We start from the raw sequence: 14776 nt of genomic DNA, 5'->3' as shown, positions 1-14776 counted from the left end.
ATTTTAAGCAGCTAGCTTGCTGCCTACGTTACTCAGCTGATGTCTTTAGGTTGCTTCCAGAGACCACGAAGAGGCAAATATACAGAGGGAGCTGACAGCCTCTAACCTACGTCCTGCTCCCAGTCACCCTGGGGAAGAAACGTGCTAAGAGTTGAGATGGACCCGTCAAGCTACATGAAAATGGGCAACAGGAACAGCCCCCCTTCCACTCCCTGCCATTTCTGTGGGAAAATTTAAAGAAACAGCTGGCATAACTCTTCTGCCTTTTGAATTAGTATTGTCTCCAGGAGCTTTTCCTTATCAGCAAAGCCACTCTCTTGTTCAGTTAGGGATTCCTGTATTATGGCTCTTACAATTCACTAATATGCTCTAATATTTCAGGAAAAAACACATACTTTTGAAAAATGCAGTAATTTACATTGTTGGACACAGGTACTTGTGGCCACTATTTTGATTCAGTGTTTTGAGGTGAATGTGTGCAGGTATGATGGTGTCAAAATCAAAGTATGTAAAAAAGAAGAGATTTCTCCATGGTTCTAGCTAAACCTTAATGATTCCCTGAAATTAAAATGTACGTCTGGCACTACACTCCTTCAAATAATTTTATGAGAAGTGACTGTTGCCTTGAAACATTTCTTTCTTTACCCTGCTCTGCTTGACAGGAATTTTACTGATTTTATGAAAGGTGGAGGTACAAAATCTTACCAGACCAGCCTTAGGAGTAGCAAAACCTCTTGGGGAATGTACTTCTTTGTTTCTTCTGACTTGTGTTCACTGCATAAGCAGAAAAGCCAGTTAGGAGGAGCCAGCCCCACTATTTTTATTGCTATCTGTTTTGCAAGTCTAAGCTTCTCCATTTCTTCCTAATTAAAAATGTTATCAATACATTCTGGATGACTGAAACAGAGTTTTGACAGAGTTGCTATTTGACAAAATTTTGTCAAAAATAATGATCTCCAAATCTCTGGAGACGTGTCTTCGGGCTCCAAATGCCAGGGCTGTTAAAAACACTTCGGAGCTGGTACACGGGGGGGCGCATCTATCCTACAGTTGCGAAGAGCTGGGAGCCGCACTCTCAGCAATCAGCTCCTGAGCAGTAACCCTTTATTTCTGAGCGTACAAAAGAAGACTTTAACAAACAAGTCTCCAGCTATAACAAAAGGATGGTAAAAATAACCGCAGTCCAAACCCTTGTGCCATGCAGGGAGAGTTAAATTACAAGCCAGTCTTCAGAAATTACTCACTTTCCTTCAGGATCAGGGTCAGTCAAAAGAAATTTGCTTAACCTGCCATGATGCTGTTTTCAGAACCAGGAAAATCTAGCATCGTTTCTGTTGCTGTCTGGGGACTGATCAGGTTTTACAAGACACAACTGCAGGGGAGCAGGGCTGGCAAAATGCGACCTTTAGTGTGCATCATGTTATGCTTTTGCATATGGGCTGCAACTCTATATGGGAAAATAGCATGCTGAAAACATCCACCATATGGTAAAATTAGTGAAATAACAGCAGCAGTAAAACCAGAATGACATAATTCTGCATACTAGTTCTGTATCTCATTTAAGCTGTATATTATTGGATATCCCTGTCAGAATTAGGGGCCTCTGTGTGAGGTATTTGACAATCACTTTACCTTGAGCAAACAAAGCTGGGAAAACAACAAAGACTGGGATTTAAAAATCCCAGCCTAAAGCAACAAACAGCACAAAGCAGAGTCTCATCGCTCGTTGTAAATGCCTCTGATCGTGGGATTTATCGCTTTCCCACCTGTACGCTCCTAATCTAGCTGCTTAGCCTCTGCAAGCTCATTCAGAGAGTGACTATCTGAATCCTTCAGCTGTTCACCTTGAATAATACCACAGGGCCAGATTTCGTCTCTGCAACTTGGTTCAATACTGAAATGGAAGGAGACAAAAAGAACACATGCGTAGCATAGGGATGAATCACAATTAAAGTTTCCGTGGTTTCTTGCTTACAAAGACGGATGTTGGCCAATGGTGTCATGAAGGAGAAGGGCAAAGTCATGCTCTTGCCTCTGTTTTTGCACAAGACAACAACACTGTGTCCCCGCTGCAGTGGGGACACTATGCAAACATCCTTACAGAGACACACCAACCCCTAAAAATTCAACCATGGGGCTTACATCACCTTTTAGAGTTTGAACTCACTTTTTCTTTGGAAGACAATCAGCTCCCATAGCACAACTTTCAGTGGTTCTCTCTCAGCCTCTGAATTCCGGGGAGCTCTGGAGCTGAATTATCAGCACAGTGTGATCTACTACTTGGGCATTGCTCCTAGCAACCATGGCACAACTCCTCCTAATAAACTAGACCTAACAAATAAAATGGCAGCAATGGCATGCACAACCTCCTGAAGCAAACTGACAGGTGAAGAAATACAACCAGATACTAGTAAGGCCCCAGACATGTTAAAATCTGCAAACTAATTGTTTCCTTAATGGGATAATGCTTCTGAAGACTGCTGTTTGGAAATGCAATGGCCTGGAAAATGGAGGTCAATAAAACAACAAAAGGACAACCAGCATAGCTGAAAGAGAGCATTTGATGGCAATAATTTAATCACCGAACTAATTCCTTATTTGTTAAGTAGGGAGTGACAGTTGGAAATGCAGTGAAGCACGGTAAGTCTTACAGCTGAAGTCCTAACAACGTAGTTAGTTGTGCTTTGGTGTAGCAACACATAGCCTTTGGGATGGAGCACCTCCTCTTATGTTGTTTTTCTCTGAAAAAAATATTAAAATGACCAAAACCAGTAATAATAGCTGATTTGTTGTTGTTGCTGAGGCCAGGATTATTCTGTATGTATGATACCGTACTTTCATATTTTATTTTCTTGCCAAGTTACCCTGCATACTCCATACTTGATACCAGGTCTACCATGGTGACTCTGTCCTGAAAGGTAATGACAGACTCGTGAATTCCTGCATGTTGCCGCTAAAGTCCTTAATTGCCCAGCACAATGACACTCTATTAAGGTGAAATTTAAGGCACTCAGATGAAAGACCATCCATTACAAAAGTTCCTCCGATTATAGCTTGTAACTAAGTCATCATCCTCTGATGCAGTTTATCCTGGCCTAGAAACTGCTTAAGTGGTAGCAGTTTACTACCTCTTACCATCATTACATGGTGTAATGTCAAGTAACACAGACCAGCTCTTGCAGAAAGTCAGGGAACAATAACTTGGTCAATTATAGCTTGTGTATGAAAAGTCTCAAATATCATCTAATATATCATCCGGTATATCATCCAATGCAAAAAAAAAAGGCAACGTGACGATACAAAAGCAGAAGACTATGTTGCCCATTGACCTGTACAATCTGTAGGAAGACAAGCTAATGTTACTTTAGATTTTTGAGCCAAAGCCCTTTCTAGTGTTAGTTCTTCTGTGCTTTTACATATTTTCCATAGATTTTTTTCAAAAGACTCACTATGAATTTGTATATAGCACTTAATCTTTCAGAAATACACAGTTGAAATTGAGCTAAGAAGTACAGCTGCAGCTGTCCCTCCAAGATAAGGGATGGGAGTATTCAGCTTTTTGTTTGCAGCAGGGAAAGGCTGGAGACCAGCCAGTGTTAAGCTATATGAACATTGTAAGGTAGACTCTGAGGGTACCGAGCAGTATCAAAAGTTTGGACGAAGTGGGTCAAGCAAAATGACCTGCACAAATTAAGCCAAGGATGTTAAGAGAAAACATAACCATCAGATATATAGCTAATCATGAGATATGAGGAGTCCAAAGAATCAAGAGTAAACAGTCAATAAATAATGAGATGCCATGCTTCAGAATTAAAAATGTTGCTGATCTAATATGATGTGATTTAACTGCATGTGTTTTTGATAACAGACCCTTTCCCAGCACAATCTGGGAAGTTTGATCATCATTTAGGTTTTCATGTTCTCTGCCAAATCATGCAAATACTATGTGTATAGAGAAATGCACTGGAATGTATAATAAAAGCAGAAAGAAGATCTATAGCAAAAGGTAGGCTGAATAACAAAAATACGAGATATAATCAAACCGTAATGGATTTTTTTTTCCTTTCTCTTATTAATATATTTTCTCAGCTTTGATGTAGCAAATCACCTTCAAATGCAGGCTGAGTCTTGAAAGCTGTGGCTCTGCCAGAGCTAATACTGTTTGCTAATGATTTGCTGCTGCTGCCTATGGGAGAGTACTCTCATTAAGCCTACAAGTCCTCTTTCGATCAGGGTGACAACCTGGGGAAGAGGAAACAAAAAACATCTTAGTTTATAAAAAGAGATATCTCTCTCTCTATTACCCAAGAGGGACAAATGTGTATCTGTGGGGTTGTGAAGCAGCTTGTGGTACCTGCTGAGAGGCACCATGGTGTGCTCCTGTGGCTGCTAAAGGTAATCTAGGACCAGGTAGCTGTAACCTGAGCTTTCCCTGCAGAGCGAGGCTGCGCACCTCCATCCTCTCTCTTGCATTAGCCCTGGTATCTCTCTGACTTCACACGGATCCCGTTCAGGGAACTGACCTGCCTGAAAGCTAATTATTTTATTTCATGGTAAGTTTTCAGTTTTTCCAGCTCCCTGAACCATTTCATTATGCAATCAAATGAGTGCCTGTGCTACAGTCACAGAGGAGAAGGCTGTAAAAAGCTGGAAACAGGCAGGATAGTGGGGCCAGAGCAACCTTATTTTAGATTAGCATAAACAAATGCTGAGAGCCCTCTCCTGAGGGTTATGAGTGGGAGAGGCCACATCGTCCGATCTGCCAGCGGCAAGCTAACCTGTACTCACATCTTGAGAGTGTGTTCAGGCCTTTTCTTTGCTTCTTCCTCTGCTGCTTTGTTCACACAGCTTAAAGAAAAGTGTTATTTCTTCTAGGCAGGCTGTCTTTCTGCTCGGTGTTTGCCAGTGGTCAGAAGAGAAGAAAAGCAGTGCTACTGTGCTGTTGGACCCATGGAAAGGGCACAGCCGGTATGTGGGCAAGGAGGATCTGCCCTCTCCATGCAGCAGACAGCAAAGATAGTTGGTATTCCCAGCATTTATTTCTTCAAGCTCTAATTTACAGATAGCAACACACTAATGTTCGCTTGATGAAAATCAGCAGCTTTGCCCAAGAGGATAGCAGAGATTACGTACAAGGTACTTTGGGGATGCCCACCACCCCTCACCCTGCTCTTTGTGTCTCTAGAGGGGCTTTTCTCTGCCTGCTCCCCCTGATACCTTTTCTGTGCTTTATTTGCTGTTTGTTGGCACTTTGCTTTTTCAACTACGACAATGTTTGCATGCTTCCTCTTTTTACTTATATGTAAATGTTCTTGTCTTTAGACTTTCAAAACCTGCTCTAAAGGAATCGTTTTCAAGACTTGGCTTGTGTGCTCATTTAAGTTGAGCCTCTTACATAAAATATTCCCTAGCAATCAGTCTCCTCTCTTCGGTTTGCACATCTCATATTAAAAATCTTGTTTAAAAATTCACACCATAATTCTTACTCCTCGCTTCCAAAGCCGGTGGATAAATCCTGCCACAAATGTGGACTCTCTTATATGACAGTACATTCATTATGTATAATTACAAAGCACACGAGATGTTATTCAGTGTGGTTAGCTTGGCTACACTGGAATTCCAGCACACATCTGTATACAATTTATAGTTGCTTATAACATATGCTGACACATAATGTGTGAACAGCTGGAATTTAAACTCAGATCCTGCATGAGACTCTTTACTCCCAGCTGCTGCCAGTAGTGCTCAGTCTTGGAAAAGAGGAAGAGTGGAATTCTGGTAAAGGAAAAGTGAAGATGGAGCATGCAGGCTGAGACTCTAGGAAAGGAACAGAGATTCATCTGACTCTAAAATAACTCCATTTTTCTTCAAATAAGGATATGGGGAACTGTGAATAGCTTTTAGAAGTTATTTCTGAACATTCTTTATTATTTTTTATTTTTTTATTTTTTTTTTAAGAGAAGAGATTAATGATTGCCTAACAAAACAGCAAATAAACTCTCAAAGCATGAGAAAAGGTAGTAATTATAGTGTAAGTTTAAATTTCAGAACCTATATTGGACTGACATGGAGATTCTCGGAATATGTTCAGGGGTCTTATATTAACATTAAGCAGCTGTTGAGATCTTGTCTTTAATAATGCACAATGTTATTACTCTGAAGAGTACCAGCACTGACATCTCAAAGCTCATATTAGAAGAAGAGCAGACTACTTTCATTGTATTATTCACTATTTCATATGTCAGCACTGCCACTTTAGCTCTCAGGCTCTGGAGACAGACTACATTTACCTCTGCATCTTATGCTCTGCAGTAAAAACTTTCAGACAATAGAAAATGCTATTTAAAAAGTAACCCTTCAGCTCTTCTAAATTTCATGGATTAAAGTACATTATTTCACCTAAATAGACTATAAAAATTGTTTTTCAGTAGGAAACAATGCAGATGTCTCTGTACCTTGTGAAAACCAAACGCTATAATTTCTCACTGTGTCTGAGTGAAAATTTTTCTTCTCTCAGCTACTTTAGAGAGCTTAGCTACAGATTTGTTGTCTTCCACGCCTTTGAGTTAGCTGCATCACTTCTACCCGTGCATGGTTTGAGAGGTGCTTCCTAGAAAACCCAGCCTTTGAGTGTCTTCTTCCAGAGTCTGGGAGATTTAACTGCCATCCTCCTATTGCCTTTTGATATTTTGAAAAACTATTTTCAGAATTGTGACAAAAGCCTCAAGTGAAAATATTAAAAATATGCCACTGAAATATTGCAATGTTTCATTGCAGCAGTGTGAAAACATGTGGTTTTCAAAGCAAAGTATCCCCGGTTATCTACAAAAGCTCCATGTGATTGTCTTCAAAGTCATCCTTTAAAATCAAGTTTGTAGGAGAGAGAATGATATGAAGATATGAAAATTCATACTCATCTCAGAGATCGTTACCATCCTATCTAAACTGACCAAACTGACCGTTGACAATCAACTACATGAATCAGTCTGGTTGTGACATTCTATTAAATATAATTAACAAATTGGACATATGTGTAGGGCTTGAAGTTTACTTGTGAAAAAGTTTATCTCTGCCTTTGCATAATATCCCTGGAAAAGACCTTATTATACGTGAACACTTCACTAAGGTTTAGCCAGCCATGGTTGCTTCTGGGCAGCAATGGCCACCTGAGAGCCACGCCAGGTTTTTCCTTTGCAAAGTGGTTGTAACAGGCAATGATTTTGTGTAAGGGAGTAAGGGATATTTCTGCTTGAGGTAATAAACAGCAAATCAGGGAGAGTTCTGAATTTGAGCTACACCCAAAGGTGGAGCTGGGTTGTAAAAGAAACCAGGACTCTCTAAATTCCCATTCTCCTCTAAAAGTGCAAAAAGAGGACATGAGGCTGGATGAAAGTGTCCTCAACAGAAGGGCTGGGAGTGGCTGGAAACTTCTCAGCTGGAGCATGCCGACAGAGCAGCCACGTGTGAGGCATGCTTCGTTTCCCTTCATTTCTGTCCGACTGTTACTGCAGACAGTGGACTTACTCTGCTTGAATTTGATATGTGAATTTGCTTTTGGCTTTTTCTGCCATTTGCTAAGAGTAGTTTCAGAGTAACTTGCAAAACTGCAGGGCTCCATCATTTTCTGTGTGGTGATCCCAAGAACAGGAGAGCAGGTTCAGCTGACCTAAACCCTCATGCTTCCCAGCAGTGAAGTGCAGAGGTCCCAGAGAAAGAATGATCCTTCAGTGGACAACACGGGCCAGGAAAAGCATCTGACATGCATCAGGAAAGCAGGAAGGATGAAGGAACAAGAAGTGTCTGTACCGCTAGGAACTGTCATTGCACTGAGCTGGTAGACTGTCCTCGGTGGCCCAGGTGGGAGCTGGCGCATGGGCTGCTCAGCCAGGGGACCTCCATCACTCCTGCCTCACCAGATCATGTGCTTCAAACAGTGTGTAGAGTCCAGTGGCTGTGGTACGTCACCTCTGGGGAGTCTGTCCTGCTGGAGGCTGAAGATTAGCTGGCTGAAAACCACAAATATTCCAGTCAGTCTGACTGACAAGTATCTATGGGGTCCTTTCTGCTCAGTGGAAAGAATCATTGATATTGCCATGTTTCCACAAGGAATTATGCTTTCATTTTCTGAATGTTTTCTGACACAATTTTTTTATAACAGAAAATTATCAACAGGCAATATAGTGTGCCAAAGTTATGCTCAACAGTTGATCTACTGTTCAATTGTTATTGTCAGAGTGTTATTGTCATGAGTGTCTTATTTGATCTGCTTTAAATAAATGCTTCTAGCCTCACCTCAAAGACCCAACAACTTCCCTGTAACTTCTGGTCCAGTCAGAATTTGAAATTCAAATATTTCAAGCACTGAAACATTATATTTTCTTTTTTCTGATCGCTCTAGCAATCAGAAGCATGATTTAAAAATTTTTATGACCCTGTTTGTTATGCACCGGGAAAAACTTCGCCCATGGATCTCAGTACTGTGAAATGAATTCAGTTTTATAGCTGATGTGTCTGTGAAACAGCTATTTGTGACATTATGTTGGTGGTTATAGAAATCACTGAAATAGCAAACTCTTTTGTTAATGCGCTGACCATCGGAAACCCGAGTTATGTATTTTTATCCCTTCCACTTTAGGAAGTGAGAGGTCTACTGGTTGGTGATGTCTGTCATCAATGAGTGCCCCAGAATTTGTATGTGAAACAAGGTGCCACATACTGCCATGAATGGACAAAAGTAGCAACCTCCAGCTTTTTCCAGCTCTGATGAAAACCCTTTTGCCATTTAAGCTAGCACTTGAGTTGGTGTTCATCACCAGTAGAGAAGGACTCATTTGGAGGCAACACATCTTTCTAAAAGATAGGCTAGTTTATTTTTCATAAGTACTGTGCTTTTCTGGTTTCTTCTTATGATAATTTGGTCTGCTTTTATTCAGACACTGAGAGAACCAAAATGTCCTGAATAAAAGCACCTGTGGTGAATGACAGAATTACATCCAAATCTCATCAAAATCCATGGCAGCCTTTCCACAGACCTCCAAGAGAGGTGGACCAGATGTGTTTGTGATCATATTTTATCTCCACTCCAAGGCTCCTCAGAGCACATATGTTTATTCATAACCAAACTGATTACAGGTCAAGATGGCTCCACATACAACCTGACCCTTAATCTGAACAGAATTAGTTTCTCCTTGGATAGTACTTAAGGTGAATGACAGACTTTCTTCCTCAGAGTGGACTTGCTTATCTTTAAAAGAAAAAAAAGTTTATTTTTTATCTAATCTCAGGACTCGCTCGAATCTCTTTCTTGAACAGTTGCAGTAAATCTTAGTAGGATTATCAGAGTTTTACAGGCTTTTGGAAGCTTTGGATTTGCTCTCATGCTGTGAGGCAGTGCAGGCATGAGAGGATGAATCTGCATCGCACCTAAACACCTGCCACTTCAAATCCTGCAGTGACAATGAGGGTGTCCCAGTAGGATCACCCAATTACTGCAGCCTACAAAACACATGATTTTTCCTGCAGCCATAAAACATTAATTCACATTTTGTTATAGGCTCACTGCACCGTACTATGATGCGGACATAATATGAGGAAGCTGGAGACTATGACAGAATAAAAATGAATCTGCTCTGAAATATGGTAGGAGAGACAAAGACAACTGAAACTAGCATGTTGTCCAAGGGAGAGGATTAGGTATTCTTCCATTTGAGTAGAAATGCCTTTGAAAGATGATTCTCAGGGCTCTGGAGAAGAGGAGGAGTGTGTTAATGAAGGCATGAACACTTTGAATGGTGAAGAGCAGGTTAAACAATGGTTTTGTAGGAAAGTGTATTCAAAAACTTGCAAATGACACCAGCATTTTAAAGGAATTGCTGTTCCTGCTGTCCTGAAGGAGAATCAGTGGGGTCTGTAGTGACACCAGTGAAGAAGAGTGAAATGTCATATATTTCTCTGCATTGTTTCCCAGATCTCTATCTGGGTGACAAGGAAACACAGATGCAACAATTCAGTGACAATTTGGGCTGTTATTTGTTTTGATGAATTTGTGCTCTTTACATAAAAAGCTGTTATACATTTTAATTAAGAAGCATGAAGAAGTCATTTGTGAAAAGGTTCAATTATGTAAAAAAACCCCACCACAGCAAGGCTCCAATTTCACACAAACCTTCACAGGATAAAAAAAAGGCCAAGTATGTCTTTTAATTATAAAGCTATTTGATTTATAATTGCAGATGGACATGTTTTATTAAAAACAGTCTTAAAGAAATACTTTATGCCAAGCTTTAAGAATATGCTAATATTTAATACTAGCAGCCAGACAAGAGAAGCTTGTTTTTCAGAAGTGTCTCTAATTATTGCTAGGCAGTAGGTAAGTCCAGATTCTTGAAATCAAGACCCAAAGAATTTGACCACAATTGAATATTACCTTGAAGGACTACTGACTGCAGAGTCATATCTCATTGAAAACAGCTTGAGGACATCCACTGAAAAGAACTTGAGTACCGAGTGTACGGCTTCATGTAGCATCATGAGCCAAAAAATGAGAACTTAAATGTGATGGTATCCACCGGAACTCCTCCTGTGGCTCCTAGTTATGCACTGCTTACTCTGTGCTGGACCTAGCATTCACCAGACCACCCTGTGATCCAATTAAATGTTCCTGGAAGAAGTCCAAACCTTAAAAATGTTAAAAATGTACTGGATTAGGGCATTTAAAACATCTCAAATGAAAATTAGCAGAATGTATGGAATAGATAGAAGTGAGCAGGATCATGGAGAAAGGAAAGGAGCAAAACAAGATGAATGACTAAAAAAGAAGGAAATGATTTCCCTCTTGGCAAGTGGTGTGCAATTCCACAACTTCAAATATTGATTGTAAGGGGGATATGGAGTCTAAGCACTTTTTCCTTTTACCTGGCTGCTTTACTGACAGTTTCTTGAGATAAAAAGTCTGAGGTAGCCAGTGCAAGCTACATCTACCTTTTTCAGTGACTTCCTAATTTTTTGTTTTTTTAAATTCATCTCTCTTTTCTCTGCAGTCCGTAATTCCTGTGTGCAAACGCTGCACCATGGAAAAACTTTGGAACAACAATTTCCATAGGCTAGACAGCTTACTAAAGATCCTGCTTCTCCTGCATGCCAACTGAAGTTTCCCCTTGTCCTTTGATATACTGCTGACGTCTTAATTTGTACTGTAGTGACATCCTCCAACACCTTCTTGTAGGACCTGACCAGGGTGGAAGAGAGGACAGATTGCTGAGCCCTCTGGAAGAGAGGGCTCCGTAGGCTAAGAGAATGGTCATCACTTGTGTTTTCAGGGTATATTTCCATGTAGATTTTATTTTAGGGTGCAAGATTTCCCACACCCAGCCTGCAGTTTAGGTCACCCTCAGTGTCACTAATGCAGTTACTTGTTGACCATGATCTAAACCACATGTGCAGTAACATCAAGCTTAATTATTTTAGAATACTAGTTATTGTGGGGGGCTTGTTGTTGTTGTTTTTAAAAACAGACGTTTTACTGGTCCAGTTTAGAACTTTTTACCAACAGATACTCGCACAACTGTCAGGTGCAAGAAATTGCAGTGAAAGGAGGATGGGAACTTATACTACCTCTGCTGTAAAGCACTGGCATCTAGTCACTGCCTGAGACTGTATGACTGACATTACTGCAATGTAATTCTAGTTCCCTCATCCGCTTTCTCCCTTTGGGATGAAAATGTTGCAGGTCACGCATTTCCACATGGAGAAAGAATTTTGCATCAATATTGCTCCTGTGGCATCTGCTCTGTGTACTAGGTGTTAAGAGGGGGTAGTTTACTGGCCTACATCAGGCTAAAAGTGACCTTTGAGGAATACCCTATCTAGCTCACTCTATGGGAGTTTAAATAATTGGCTGCAGCTGAAGAGGTTGCTCTGAGCATTGCTTTCTTTAGCTCTGGTACATCTCATGTCAGAGTATGAGAACAATTTTGGATACTGGATGTATTATTAAGTAGTGAGCTGCCTTGCTGAACCACTGCTAGATAGCAGTTGAGCTGATACTAGCAGAACAGCATTAGTCCAACACCATATCATCTGCATAGTGAGGACACGCTGGGGGGTGGGGGAGGGTTTTTGTTTAGGATGCCATGCACGAAGAAAACTACTGTTTATCAGTTATCAAGAATATCCTTGCTTTTCTCAAAAATACACAGAAATTGAAAATACTTCTGCAAAAATCTGTCACAATCATGTTAGGACAAGCTCACTATCTTGGTCTCAATGGAATTACATTAGCACCTTGTTAAATACTCCATTGATTTTGAATTGCTGTAATGGCCTATCAGTATTGCAGGGTTCTGAGTGACTGTATTGATCTCAGTGACTGGTCTTGCACTGAGTCTAAATGTTTACGCAGCAGGGCTTCTTTCAAAGTCATACCATAGGATATTTGAAAATACAGATGCAGGAGTGTGCCCTTTTACCTGCTGAGCATGACTCTTTAGACATTAATTTGCAACAGGAGTTTGAGACTTTGAGTCATATAAGCTGTAATCTTCCTATTTCTTTAATAAGAGTCTTTTCTTCTGGAAGTTCTTTAGAACATGTTAGTTTACTGTTAATACTTAGAGAGGCATTCAATTGCAAAATGATTCGTTATATTAATTATACTTTATTCTCTTTTTTTTAGAAGAGGACGGTAAACAGAAATGGTAAAACAAGATCTTCTTGTCTCTTCCCTTTCTTTGGCAGAATTTTTAATGTCACTCCAATGAAACACGGTTGAGCTCAGCCATTGTCTTGATGGCTGATGATCTTATTGTTTGCTTAAACAGTTACCAGTCAGTTAAATGCAGGGAGGCTAAAATCCAAATTGATTCCTTAATGCGCTCTCTCTGGGAAACCACACTAAATGGTCTCAACTTTGCACCACAAGTACCTGAATGTGCCACTGTTGGTGACAAACACACACACTTCAAAATGACCTTGACTATCCAACAGCCCCATCCCATGCTACTAACTTCCTGATTAGCAAGTTGACTGCCTTGAAATGCAGAGGGCTGGAAAAAGGCTACTGCAATAAATAAATTTCTTGTGTATTATTTTCCAGACTCTTTGGCTATTAGGTGCCATTGCTGATCCCTAGGAGAGGTTTGTTTCTGTGAGGAGCACGAGGCTCAGAACTCCGGACTTCTAAGGTTACTCAAGGTTTTCAGTCCTTGAGCAAATGATTCTTCTTTCAGTGAATAACCAGAGTTAAAGGACAAGAATTACTTCATTGTTTCTAAGAGAGAGAATAAATATGACTATTAGCTATTCTTTTGGAGGTAGGGATATGTTTCTATTCAGCTACAAATGACAACAGAAGCGGGGTTTCTGAGGTCCCTGCAGGACGCTGTTCTGTCCCATTCATTCTTGAGCGCATCTGTCTGAAGTGCCAGCGGGGCTTGCTGGCACAGGCAGCATGTTTGGATTGCTGGTTATCACTGGATACCAGGTAGCAGATATGGACAACAAGGGAATGGCTGAAAAAGACATTCCTTGAATATTCCAGAACTTACTGTCAAACACTATAACACTATAAAGTTCAGACTGGGGAAAAAATTATGTGTCTCAGAGGCACAGATGTTAGCATTTAATATCTGAAAACAAACAAAAAACAACAACAACAACAAAAAATAATTAAACAACAACAACAACAACAAAACAAACCAAACAGAAACTTCTGAGGCAGCCATAAGAAAAACCATTGTCATGGTGGAAAGATGATTAATAAAATGTGTGTGTGTATTTCTGGTCACTCCTGTTCAAGAAAGAGGATTTCTGTGTGGGGTGGATGCAGGAAAAGGCTACTAAGATGGAAGACCAGAAAGTCTTCTTTAGAAGACAGGACCTTAGCTTCTTTAATATAGCAGAAGGGAAGCTGAGAAAGGGTTTTCTCTCTGTGAATTCATCAAATACATATGAATAGTCCTAGGGCAAGCACTGAACAAACACTGAAAAATTGAAATGGCTGCTGAAAAGAATTTCAGATATGATTAGGGGCTGGAGAACAAGCCTAACAATACCAAGTTTCAAGAGATTGCTATGGTTATTTTTATCAAAAAGGACAGAGAGATGGCTTGTTCACACTGTGTAAGTACCTCCCAGGAAAAATACATTTCGTACCTAAGAGTTCTCTCCCGTAACACGGGAAGACCAGAGAAACCAGTGACTTCAACCAAAGCTGGAGAAGTTTGGGTAGGAAACAGAGTTCAGATCTTCAACAGTGGAATTGTTTCTTACAACAAACAACCAACGGGAGTGCTGAATGGTTCAGCTCATAATACTTATATAGAAGACATAGTTTTAGCCCAAAGCAGTTATTGCTCCATGCAAATGGATGTGTAGGGAAATTTCACAGACTGAAAGAGGGAAGGTCTGTTTTGACTTAGAGGTCTAAGAACATATGACAAAACACAGAACACATGACTCTACAGGAAGAAAAGTGTAGGTAAAAGAAACAAAGGCTTATAGTCAAGCACATGATCTTTCTCCTCCACTTCTGAATACACTTGATTCATTCATTCTGGCAGTTTGCTTCACCTATAGAGACTGTCCTGTACCTGAACTAGCTCATTGCCAGTCTCTTACTCCCCTGCTGCTTTCAGAATTGCTGGTACCCAGCCTCTCCCTGGCAGCCCTGCAGTTCAGCCCACCTGGTGCCACATTTTCCAGCTCTAAGTCACCTCCTCTGGTCCCTTCACCACTTTGCGCTACTGGAGATTATAGTCTCTTTTCCTCCTCGCCTGCA

The sequence above is a fragment of the Patagioenas fasciata genome, chromosome 1, assembly GCF_037038585.1.
Source record: "Patagioenas fasciata isolate bPatFas1 chromosome 1, bPatFas1.hap1, whole genome shotgun sequence".
Classification (NCBI taxonomy): domain Eukaryota; kingdom Metazoa; phylum Chordata; class Aves; order Columbiformes; family Columbidae; genus Patagioenas; species Patagioenas fasciata.
The sequence above is the reverse complement of the archived record's forward strand: the minus strand, read 5'-3'. Positions refer to the sequence as shown.